This window comes from Schistocerca cancellata, chromosome 12, assembly GCF_023864275.1.
Source record: "Schistocerca cancellata isolate TAMUIC-IGC-003103 chromosome 12, iqSchCanc2.1, whole genome shotgun sequence".
Lineage (NCBI taxonomy): Eukaryota > Metazoa > Arthropoda > Insecta > Orthoptera > Acrididae > Schistocerca > Schistocerca cancellata.
In genome coordinates, this window is record NC_064637.1 from 7,065,258 (window position 1) to 7,077,532 (window position 12,275).

Below are 12,275 nucleotides of genomic sequence, written 5' to 3' on the forward strand. Positions count from 1 at the left end.
CTCAGTCGGTCTCTGCTCGCCGGCATATACGCGGGTTCGCCGGCCAGAGGAGGAGCGGCACCAACTTCGGGGATGGGCGGGAGCGCCGCGACGACAGGCGGCCACGAGGTCCGGCCGGCCGAAGCCACGAGCTGCGCGGCGTAGGAGGTGCCGGGGCCGGGGCCGGGGCCGGCCACAGGCGGGAGGGGGGGTGGGGGGGCCGACGCCCCGTCGGTCGGTCGGCGGCCGCTCGCGGGCTGGCCGCCGGCCCCCCCCCCCCCCCCTCCCGCCTGGCTGCCAGCGGCACCGATCACTCAGTAGCCGCCGCCGATCCGTGGAGCTGCTTACTGATAAAGGCGACTCGCATTCCGTAATCCTCGTCGTGATTGGTGTCTCTGTCTACCTGCCCCCCCCCCCCTTATTATTTTCTGGTTTGTACCCGACCCTCAGAATTTTACTCGGTCGGCTCTTTGGTCGTAATTATAGACCGTAGTATTTCACTAGACACTTGCTGTCATTTAAAATTTTGTCCTGATATTAATTGCCCTTCATTTCTAGTTTGTACCCGATCAATATTTTAATGAATCAGCCTCTGGTCGGAAATACAGTCGTAACAATTGTACCGAGGCAAAGGTTGCCGTTAAACGGGAGTCTTGTGGTTAGATTTAGATGTTAACCGGTTCAGTTCCTCGATTGTAATTGTATTCGAGATAACCTAAATTACCTATTGTACTAAGCTGTGCGTTCCTGTGTTTGAAACACCACGTCATTATTGGTATATTTCTCACTGGATCTCTTCGTTCCGCCGAGTGAATTCTCTCGTAATAAGTGATCATAGGTAGTGTTTTAGAACGTTCCTTCAGAGCGGACTTCGTAACTGAGAAGCAGTTTAACTTTTGACATATTAACAAACAGCCGTCACCAGGGCGTTAGTCAGAATAAGACTGTCAAAAGTGACGGGTTGGGATCCAGTCGCACCTTGTTGCTCATTGAAATAAAAAGGTTGCTCTCCTTGAAGTGAGTCTTGTCATTGTCATAACAGCTTCCTAATTCGTTTAACCTTTAAGCACAGGTGCGCAGCCAGCCGGGGTGGCCGAGCGCTTCTAGGCGCTACAGTCTGGAGCCGCGCGACCGCTACGGTCGCAGGACTGATGACCTTAGAAGTTAAGTCCCATAGTACTCAGAGCCATTTGAACCACAGGTGCCCATCTTAACCCCCAACCTATCGACATACAGTTTCCAAATAAAAAAACCACCTCATATGTTTGAGTAATTCAAACACTCTTGTCATCAATATTACTTATATGTTCTCGTGAATTGCAGAAGGGCATTTAATAAGAGAAACTGCGTCCCGCGCGGTAGCAAACACAGCTCTTTCACACGATAACGGGCGGGCTGCAGGGTCGAGCCTTTTCAATTATTACCAGAATGACACGTACTAAAAAAAGAGCAACAAAAACGTCCGCAAGGTATGGAGCATCCTAAAGACACGAGGACTACAAACATGACAGTATGGAAAAACCTCAGTACCAACTCCTCCACAGACAAATTTCCGAAAGTTGGAATATATCAATTAACCTGTAGTTCACGCAAATCTGTCTACGAAGACTAGACCCGCAGAAACTGTGAAACTGGATATTCAGAACACCTCAGAGCCTTACAACCTTATAGTACACACTCCACTTTGTAGACCACCTCGTAAAATAAAACCACCACCCAGACAATACCGAGAACCTCAAAGACAGCAGTAGTCTGCGTCGAAAACCTACAGACGAGTAGAACTACCACGTACACAAAACAAACAGAAAGCGAAATCCACGAGAGATGCACAAGTGGACGGAAGATACAAGCAGGGTAACATAATAAACAACCTCTATTAACAAAAAAGTATTTCAAAGCTAACCACATTTCCACACCACTACTATGCAGGCGACTTGCTGTCGAAATGAAAATAAGTCACAAAAAGCCAATCCATAAAAATCACTTTTCACGAGGAAGGTAATTGCAAGTGAACAATCGAAACAAGTTAAACATAAAGCACCTGTCTTAGTTTTGGCCCTGCAACGGAAAACTTTGTATAGTACACTAACACAAAAAGAAAGAAAGGAACGACGCATCACAACGGAATTATCCGAATGGGGTGGAAATCGATAGATCTGATGTACATGTACGCACAAATAAACGATTACAGTTTCAGAAGAACTGGATAATTTATTCGGAAGAAACACCTTCACATATTGAGCAATTTAAAGAAGCGTTGCTCCATATCTCATCCTTGTGCGAGCACTTGTTCGGTTTCACACTGAGTGATGCAGTTGTTGGAAGTAGTGGTGGTGGCGGTCTCCAGTCCGGAGACTGGTCTGGCGCAACCCACAGCCTTCCCAATCTGCTTACTGTATTCATCCCTTGGTCTCCCTCTCCCCCCCCCCCCCCCCCCACACACACACACACTTCCCTAATGTCTCAGAGTGGTGTCTGCCAGCCGATCCGTACTTCTAGTCAGGTTGTGTCACAAATTCCTCTTCTCCCCAATTCCATTCAGTACCTCCTCATTAATTGCATGATCTATCCGTCTAATCGTCATCATTCCTCTGTAGCACCACATTTAGAAAGCTTCTATTCCATTCTTGTCCAAACCATTTTTCGTTCATGTTTCACTTCCATACACGCCATACAAATACTTTCAGGAAAGACTTCCTGATACATAAATCTATACTCGATGTTAACAAATTTATCTTCCTTGTCATTTCCAGTCTACATTTTATATCCTCTCTACTTTGACCATCATCGCTTATTTTTCTGCACAAATAACAAACCTCATCTACTATTTTAAGTGTCTCATTTCCTAATTTAGTTCCCTCAGCAGCGCCTGATTTAATCGACTATTCCATTATCTTGTTTTGCATTTGTTGATGTTCAACTTCTATCCTACTTTCAAGACACTGTCCATTCTGTTCAACTGTCCTTCCAACTCCTTTGCAGTGCCTAATAGAATTACAATGTCATCGGCAAACCTCAAAGTATTTTTCCTTTCTTCCTAGACTTTAATTCAAAAACTTTTTTGTTACCCTTACTACTTGCTGAATTACAGATTGAGTAACATCGACGATAGGCTTCAACCCTGTCTCACTCCCTTCACAATCACTCCTTCTCTTTGATGCCGCTCGAATCCGGTTTCTGTACAAATTGTATATAGCCTTCATCTCTTTGTACATTATTCCTGTACCTATAGAATTTGAAAGAGAGTATACCAGTCAAAAAGGTAAAAGGTTTCTCTAAGTCTAGAAACGCTACAAACGTAGGTTTGCCTTTCCTTAACCTATCTTGTATGAGAAGTCGTTGGGTCAGTATTGCTTCGGGTGTATCTACATTTCTGCAAACTGAACTTCCGCGAGGTGGGCTTCTACCAGTTTTTTCCATTCTTCCGTGATTAATTAGACATAGTTCGGCACTTTTCACACCAGTCAGCATTATTCTTGAAGTCTGTGGCTATTTCGCCTGTCTAATACAATTTTCCCACCAGATGGAAGAGTTTTGTCGAGGCTGGCTCTCCGAAGGCTATCAGTAGTTCGAACGGAATGTCGTCTACTCCCAGGGCCTTGTTCCTTGTTCCTTTCAGTGCTCTGTCAAATTCTTCATGCAATATCATATCTCCCAACTCAGCTTCATCTACATCCTCTTCCATTTCCTCAATATTGGCCTCAAGTACATCTCCGTTGCGTAGACCCTCTATATACTTCTTCCACCTTACAGCTTTCCTTTGCTTGCTTAGGGCTAGTTTTCCATCTGACCTATTGATATTGATACAAGTGGTTCTCTTTTCTTCAGAGGTCTCTTTAATTTTCCTGTAGGCAGTATATATCTTTCCCCTAGTGATGTGTGCTTCTACATCCTGCAACCTAGCCATTTTCCACTTCCTGTCGATCTCATTTTTGAGACGTTTGTATTCTTTTTCGCCTGCTCCATGTACTGCGTTTTTATATTTTCTCCTTTCATCAATTAAATTCGAACTCTCTTCTGTTATCCGTGGATTTCTATTAGCCCTCCTCTCTTTACCTACTTGGTTCTCTGCTGCCTTCACTATTTCATCACTCAAAGCTAGCCATTCTTCTTTATTTCTTTCCCGTCTTCTTGTCAATCCCCTAATGCTCTCTCTGAAACTACCTATAACCTCTGGTTCTACATCTACGTCTACATCTACGTCTACATACATACGCCGCAATCCACCATAAGGTGCGTGGGGGAGGGTACCTCGTACCAGAACTAACATCTTTTCTCCCTGTTCCACTCCCAAACAGAACGAGGGAAAAATGACTGCCTCTGTACGAGCCTTAATCTCTCTTATCTTATTTTTGTGGTCTTTCCACGAAATATAAGTTGGCGGCAGTAAAATTGTACTGCAGTCAGCCTCAAATGCTCGTTCTTTAAATTTCCTCAGTAGCGATTCACGAAAAGAACGCCTCCTTTCCTCTAGAGACTCCCACCCGAGTTACTGAAGCATTTCCGTAACACTCGCGTGATGATGAAACCTACCAGTAACAAATCTAGCAGCCCGCCTCTGAATTGCTTCCATGTCCTCCCTCAATCCGACCTGATAAGGATCCAAAACGCTCGAGCAGTACTCAAGAATAGGTCGTATTAGTGTTTTATAAGCGGTCTCCTTTACAGATGAACCACATCTTCCCAAAATTCTACCAATGAACCGAAGACGACTATCCGCCTTCCCCACAGCTGACATTACATGCTTGTCCCACTTCATATCGCTCTGCAATGTTACGCCCAAATATTTAATCGACGTGACTGTGTCAAGCGCTACACTACTAATGGAGTATTCAAACATTACGGGATACTTTTTCCTATTCATCTGCATTAATTTATATTTATCTGTATTTAGGGTTAGCTGCCACACCTTCCCGTACACCACAGCATCATCAGCAAACAGCCGCACATTGCTATCCACCCTATCCAAAAGATCATTTATAACAACAGCGGACCTACCACACTTCCCTGGGGCGCTCCAGATGAACACTCACCTCCGATGAACACTCACCATCGAGGACTTTATCCAGCTCCCACCATCGTAAGTCCCTACCTTTTTTGCAATTTTTTCAGTTTTAATCTACAGTTCGTAACAAGTGGATTGTGCTCAGAGAAATCTCTGTCTTACCATTATATAATGAATCTGAAACCTTCATCTATCGTGCCATATTCTGTTCAACTGGCGCGGCACATGGTCAGAAATGCAGAGGTGGGTGCATGCTCCTACCATTCTCGAGTGGGGAGACACGCGGCGACCTTGCTAGCCAAGATAGTGTTCGGCAAACTGTAGAAGTTCTCGCCGTGTGTGGGCGAGCGTTGTCTTGCTGAAATGTAAGCCCTGTATGGCTTGCCACAAAGAGCAACAAAGCTGGGCGTTGAATATCGTCGACGTACTGTTGTGATGTAAGGAAGGGTGCCGCGGCGGACACCCGTCTGGTCCGTCCGCCCTGGTCGTCGTGCGACACACGGGTCGGCGTCCCACCGCTGCCTGGTCTGTGGCGGGTGTGCGGTCGGTCCGCTGTTCTGTCGTTCTGCGCAACGGATTAATCTGAGATGAACCCTTTACCCTGTGGCTCCTGCAAGATGCAGTTTCCACCCCCACACTACTACAGAAGTCAGAGAGACGCTCCTAACGTTCTAAAGAGAAATACCGAAAAACTTTCAGCAATAAATATCCTCTGGAGTCGTCCACTGTAAGGAAATGACACAAAAATTCACAAAATTTCTTACGTAACTAGTGGGATACTCGGGTACTGGAGTAGTGCTAGTTAGTGTAAGAAAAACATGAAACTAACGAAAATTATTATTTATTTTTGGAAACATTCTGAGAAATCACAATGGCACTTTTAGTTGTGAACTGAACAAGTTATTTCCGGGTTCTTTTCGGAATGTCAAGTTACCTCTCAAGGATAGGATTCGCTAATGAAATTTCTATACAAGATTGTTATTGACTTGGCAGAATAGCTGAGAGCCGCGCATACTCAACTTGAATAATTATCCGTTAGAATGTTGCAGGGTACGGTCGAGGCTGTCGCGTGTGAAATGCTGTGAAGTGTACTGTTGTGGAGGAAATATGGGGCTCGCGAGAGCTGTAGCGCACAATACCGTAAGCTGCGATGACTGCTGTCTGCGCCGCTCGCTGCTGACAAATAAGATAACTCTCGTTGTATCTGGATTGACCTTCGCCGACCAAACTTTCCCTATGCCTGGATGAAGTCGAGGACTCCTATTCGTCCCTAGTCTAACTATTGGCGTGGTACACCGGTCAGATAACCAGTCCACCGCGATGCCACTCAAAAATTCGCTCGCAGGCGTTTAACTACAACTCTGTCCATTCACACCACACAATAAGTGTGTCGGCCAACACAGTGGACAACGCTTAATTGCAAGGAATCGATATAGAGTCGCACTCCGATTCGCTCTCGACGGAAGTGCTCTCCCAGTGAAGTACTGAGGAGAGACTCGTTCCTCGCTCTTTGAGTACACGTACGAGCGCACACGCTCTCGTTACGTCTTCTCGCTCCGAGAGCGACAACGGAACGGCGCCTCTCCACGCCAGACGTGAAGGGGTATATCTTTCGGTCTTTTCCATTACTCCGTCATCTCGAGGCGTCAGAAATATCGTCTGCCAATCAGCATTGCTCTTCTAAAAAGGGAGAATGACGTTTCGTTTAAGGCGACCAAACCGGAAATCTGTAGCATCGGCGTTTGGCGTTTGTTGTCTTCTTGTGAAAACCTCTGAAACTGCGTGCTGTGTTTGTAAAGAAGGCTGAGCGCTCCCACACAATGTAGCGGAGTTTACTTTTAAGCCGAACACGGGGTCGTTCTCCCCTTCCAGTCGGGCACGCGTTGGCTGCTCCACGGGCAGTCGCCGGCCGATGAACTAAAACCTTTTGCGTCCGTCGTCTCTTCAATCTGTGTGTGTACACCAGCCTCGAGTATTTCAACCCTGATGCGCACTTGTTATGTGCATATCGTTTACATGAATTCATACAACAGTGACTTTATCTTATCGAGTTTGAGTTCGAATGAAGCGTCTCGATGTGTGGAATATGATTGTGAGGGCGGAATATGTAAGCAGTGAAGGTGAGGAGACCACGACGTCTTACACTGGGGCGCCTGCAGATGCGTCTCCTCTGGTCTCAGGTGCTCAGCTCGATGCGGGACCCACGACAGTTCTACTCCAGTTAATGAGCTTCCAGACCGAAGATGCCCCAGACAACGGTGGGGTACCAACCTGGCTGTTTCCCCCCACATTGCGCGACAACCAGGAGTGATGGGGTGGTCTGGTGCGCCACTTCATTTCGTAGCAGGACTCTTTTGAGTGCCATCCGCGGCACCTTTACGGCACAGCCGTATATTGACAATATTCTACGCCCCATTTTCTTGCTCTTCGTTGCAAGCCATCTCGGGCTTACATTTCAGCAAGATAATGCCCGCCCACACACGGCGAGATTTTCTGCCACTTGCCTTCGTGCTTGCCAGCCTCTGCTTCCGCCAGGAGGTCGCAGGATATCTCACAACTGAGAACGTTTGGAGGACTACGGGCAGGACCCTCCAACCAACTCTGGACTTTGACGATGTAACGCGCCAATTGGACAAAATTTGGCACGACGTCCCACTGCCAATCAATTCCAAGCTGAATAACAGCCAACGCAGTCGCCAGAAGTGGACCAATGCGTTATTGAGTTGCTCAGTTTGTGAAACTCTTTCTCCTACATTGTTGTTTTGGTCTTCAGTCCTGAGACTGGTTTTGAAGTGTTGGCAGAAGAGCCAACACTGTGTTGTTAGAGTAGGCCGAAATGCACGCGTTTAATTACACACTGACTGGCGTGACGGTCTGGAACAGTTAAGGGTATTAATAGTAGCAAATAAAGTACGTAGTTGATATAATAATTAACTTTAATCCACAATTGGTGTACATCGCTCTTGACGGTACATATTATAATCTCAATATCAAATGCTATGGCGCCTTGCTAGGTCGTAGCAATTGACGTAGCTGAAGGCTATGCTAACTATCGTCTCGGCAAATGAGAGCGTATTTGTCAATGTAGCTTCGCTAGCAACTCTGCTGTACAACTGGGCCGAGTGCTAGTACGTCTCTCTAGACCTGCCGTGTGGCGGCGCTCGGTCTGCCATCACTGACAGTGGCGACACGCGGGTCCGTCGTATACTAGCGGACCGCGGCCGATTTAAAAGCTACCACCTAGCAAGTGTGGTGTCTGGCGATGAGACCACAGGTTTGATGCAGGTCTCCATGCTACTCTATCCTGTGCAAGCTTCTTCATCTCCCAGTACCTACTGCAACCTACATCCTTCTGAATTTGTTTAGTATATTCATCTCTTGCCCTCCCTCTACGATTTTTACCCTGCACACTGCCCTCCAATGCTAAATTTGTGATCCCTTGATGCCTCAGAACATGTCCCACCAACCGGTCCCTTCTTCTAGTCAAGTTGTGCCACAAACTCCTCTTATCCCCAATTCTATTCAATACCTCCTCATTAGTTATGTGATCTACACATCTAATCTTCAACATTCTTCTGTAGCACCACATTTCGAAAGCTTCTATTCTCTTCTTGTCCAAACTATTTATCGTCCATGTTTCACTTCCATACATGGCTACACTCCATACAAATACTTTCAGAAACGACTTCCTGACACTTAAATCTATGCTCAACGTTAACAAATTTCACGTCTTCAGAAGCGCTTTGCTTGCCATTGCCAGTCTACATTTTATATCCTCTCTACTTTGATTCTCATGTATAAATCGTTTATTTTTTCTGAGTTTGTAATTGTTTGTTTGTCTGTGTGTCTACGTAACATACCGCGTGATCAAAAAGTCAGTATAAATTTGAAAACTTAATAAACCACGGAATAATGTAGATAGAAAAGTAAAAATTGACACACATGCTTGGAATGACATTGGGTTTTATTAGAATTAAAAAAAACCACCCCACATTGCTAGACGCGTGAAAGATCTCTTGCGCGCGTCGATTCGTGATGATCGTGTGTTCAGCCGCCACTTTCGTCATGCTTGGCCTCCCATGTCCCCAGACCTCAGTCCGTGTGATTATTGGCTTTGGGGTTACCTGAAGTCGAAAGTGTATCGTGATCGACCGACATCTCTAGGGATGCTGAAAGACAACATCCGACGCCAATGCCTCACCATAACTCCGGACATGCTTTACAGTGCTGTTCACAACATTATTCCTCGACTACAGCTATTGTTGAGGAATGATGGTGGACATATTGAGCATTTCCTGTAAAGAACATCACCTTTGCTTTGTCTGATTTTGTTATGCTAATTATTGCAATTCTGATCAGATGAAGCGCCATCTGTCGGACATTTTTTTAACATTTGTATTGTTTTTTGTTCTAATAACTCCCCATTTCATTCCAAGCATGTGTGTCAATTTGTACCTCTCTATCTACATTATTCCGTGATTTATTCAGTTTTCAAATTTATGCTGACTTTTTGATCACCCGGTATATCGATTTCAATTCTGTTCGGATAATTCCTTCATGGGGCGTCATTTTTCCGCCCTTAGAGTGGATTTCACAGAATTGGAAGGTTACACATAGGTGTCAAATTATGTCTGGGCAAATGAAAAGGAAGCTCATTATGTTTTGCAAAAGGCAGAGTTTTTTTTTTTTTTTTTTTTTTTGAGTTAATAAGCTAATACGGAAAAAGGATCCAAAGGAGGTTCCAGGCCGAGCAGACTGCTGTTAACATTACCCTCACGTACCCATAAGGCCGCGTACAGCACTCCTTTGTGCGGTACGCAGGTGAGTTCCTTTAATTAGGGAGCACAATAGCCCGCTACGTGGGACGCACAGCTTCCGGCGCCACCTCCTCCTCGTGCTGCACTCGACACGCACGACTCAGCACGTCCACATCTGCAGGCATCCTCCACAGTGCATGGCGACGATAGTCACGTCCTTTCCTTTTCCACTCGCAAAGCGAGCGCTCCCCGACTTTCTTTCTTCGCGGTCCTTTCACGAAATGTAGCAGGTGGCTACGACTAAGCATTCGGTGCGACGAATCGTGCTGTGCGGGCCGCACACGTCGCAGGACACTGGGACATCGCAGGTAAGTGCGCTCCAGGACTATGGGGGAAAAAAATATCAGATGTCATACATGCCCAAAATTCTACATTGGACAGACAGGCAGAAGTTTTGTAATTAGATACAAAGAACATATTGATGCTTTAAGACTTGGTAACTTGAACAAATCAGCATCTGCAGCCCATATTGCTGAAGAAAACCATTCAGTGGGAAACATCATTGAGGACAACTTAAAAATTTTGCATCCAGCAGAAAAAGGAGACACTATGAATATATTAGAAGAATTAGAAATACACACACACAAAAACACCCCAGACATAATTCTCATAATGCTAAATGTAATTAAATAAAAAGATACGGCCAAACTATCAGGAAACATTCCTCACACACAAAGAAAGAAAATATGTTATTTGGACATGTGTCCGCAAACGCTTACTTTCCATGTTAGTGCTCATTTTATTACTTCCCTTCAAATCCCATTAGTCATGGAATGGAAACACACAGCAACAGAACGTACCAGCGTGACTTCAAACACTTTGTTACAGGAAATGTTCAAAATGTCCTCCGTTAGTGAGGGTACATGCATGCACCCTCTGTCGCATGGAATCCCTGATGCGCTGATGCAGCCCTGGAAAATGGCGTATTGTATCACAGCCGTCCACAATACGAGCGCGAAGAGTCTCTACATTTGGTACCGGGGTTGCGTAGACAAGAGCTTTCACATGCCGCCATAAATGAAAGTCAAGAGGGTTGAGGTCAGGAGAGCGTGGAGGCCATGGAACTGGTCCGCCTCTACCAATCCATCGGTCACCGAATCTGTTGTTGAGAAGCGTACGAACACTTCGACTGAAATGTGCAAGAGCTCCATCGTCCACGAACCACATGTTGTGTCGTACTTGTAAAGGCACATGTTCTAGCAGCACAGGTATGAAATCATGCTAACGTGCTGTATTGAGCGTAGGTGGAACAACATGTGGCCCAATCCACAAATCACCAACAATGCCTCACCCAAACGTTCACAGAAAATCTGTGTTGATGACGTGATTGCACAATTGCGCGCGGATTCTCGTCAGCCCACACGTGTTGATTGTGAAAAATTACAATTTGATCACGTTGGAATGAAGCCTTATCCGTAAAGAGAACATTTGCACTGAAATGAGGTTTGACACATTGTTGGATGAACCATTTGCAGAAGTGTACCCGTGGAGGCCAATCAGCTGCTGATAGTGCCTGCACACGCTGTACACGGTTCTCCCGTAGCACTCTCCATACAGTGACGTGGTCAACGTTACCTTGTACAGCAGCAACTTCTCTGAGGCTGACATTAGGGTTATCGTCAACTGCACGAAGAATTGCCTCGTCCATTGCAGGTGTCCTCGTCCTTCTAGGTCTTCCCCAGTAGCGAGTCGTAGGCTGGTATGTTCCGTGCTCCCTAAGACGCCGATCAATTGCTTCGAACGTCTTCCTGACGGGACACCTTCGTTCTGGAAATCTGTGTCGATACAAACGTACCGCGCTACGGCTATTGCCCCGTGCTAATCCATACATCAAATAGGCATCTGCCAACCCCGCATTTGTAAACATTCCACTGACTGCAAAACCACGTTCGTTATAAACACTAACCTGTTGATGCTACGTACTGATGTGCTTGATGCTAGTACTGTAGAGCAATGAGTCGCATGTCAACACAAGCACCGAAGTCAACATTACCTTCCTTCAATTGGGCCAACTGGCGGTGAATCGAGGAAGTACAGTACATACTGACGAAACTAAAATGAGCTCTAACATGGAAATTAAGCGTTTCCGGACACATGTCCACGTAACATGTTTTCTTTATTTGTGTGTGAGGAATGTTTCTTGAAAGTTTGGCCGTACCTTTTTGTAATAGCTTTATAATTAATTTAACAATATCAACTCAAAAATTCAATGTCTCTGTACTAGTGTAAAAGGCATTACAGTTACTTAAATGAATATATGATCATTTCCACACGTAGGACATCATCATCAAATGTTATGATGTATCATAGCATCTGTGATACTCATATGTTTGTAAGCTCTTTGTATGTATCAAAACTTGCGTGGTGGAAATCTTCTCAATGACAAATGTAAAGTGTTCAGTGAGAACGATTTACGTGTGCAACAATAAGAATACAGTGGGAATGCATTTACATCTGTTGGACTCCCAAACCGA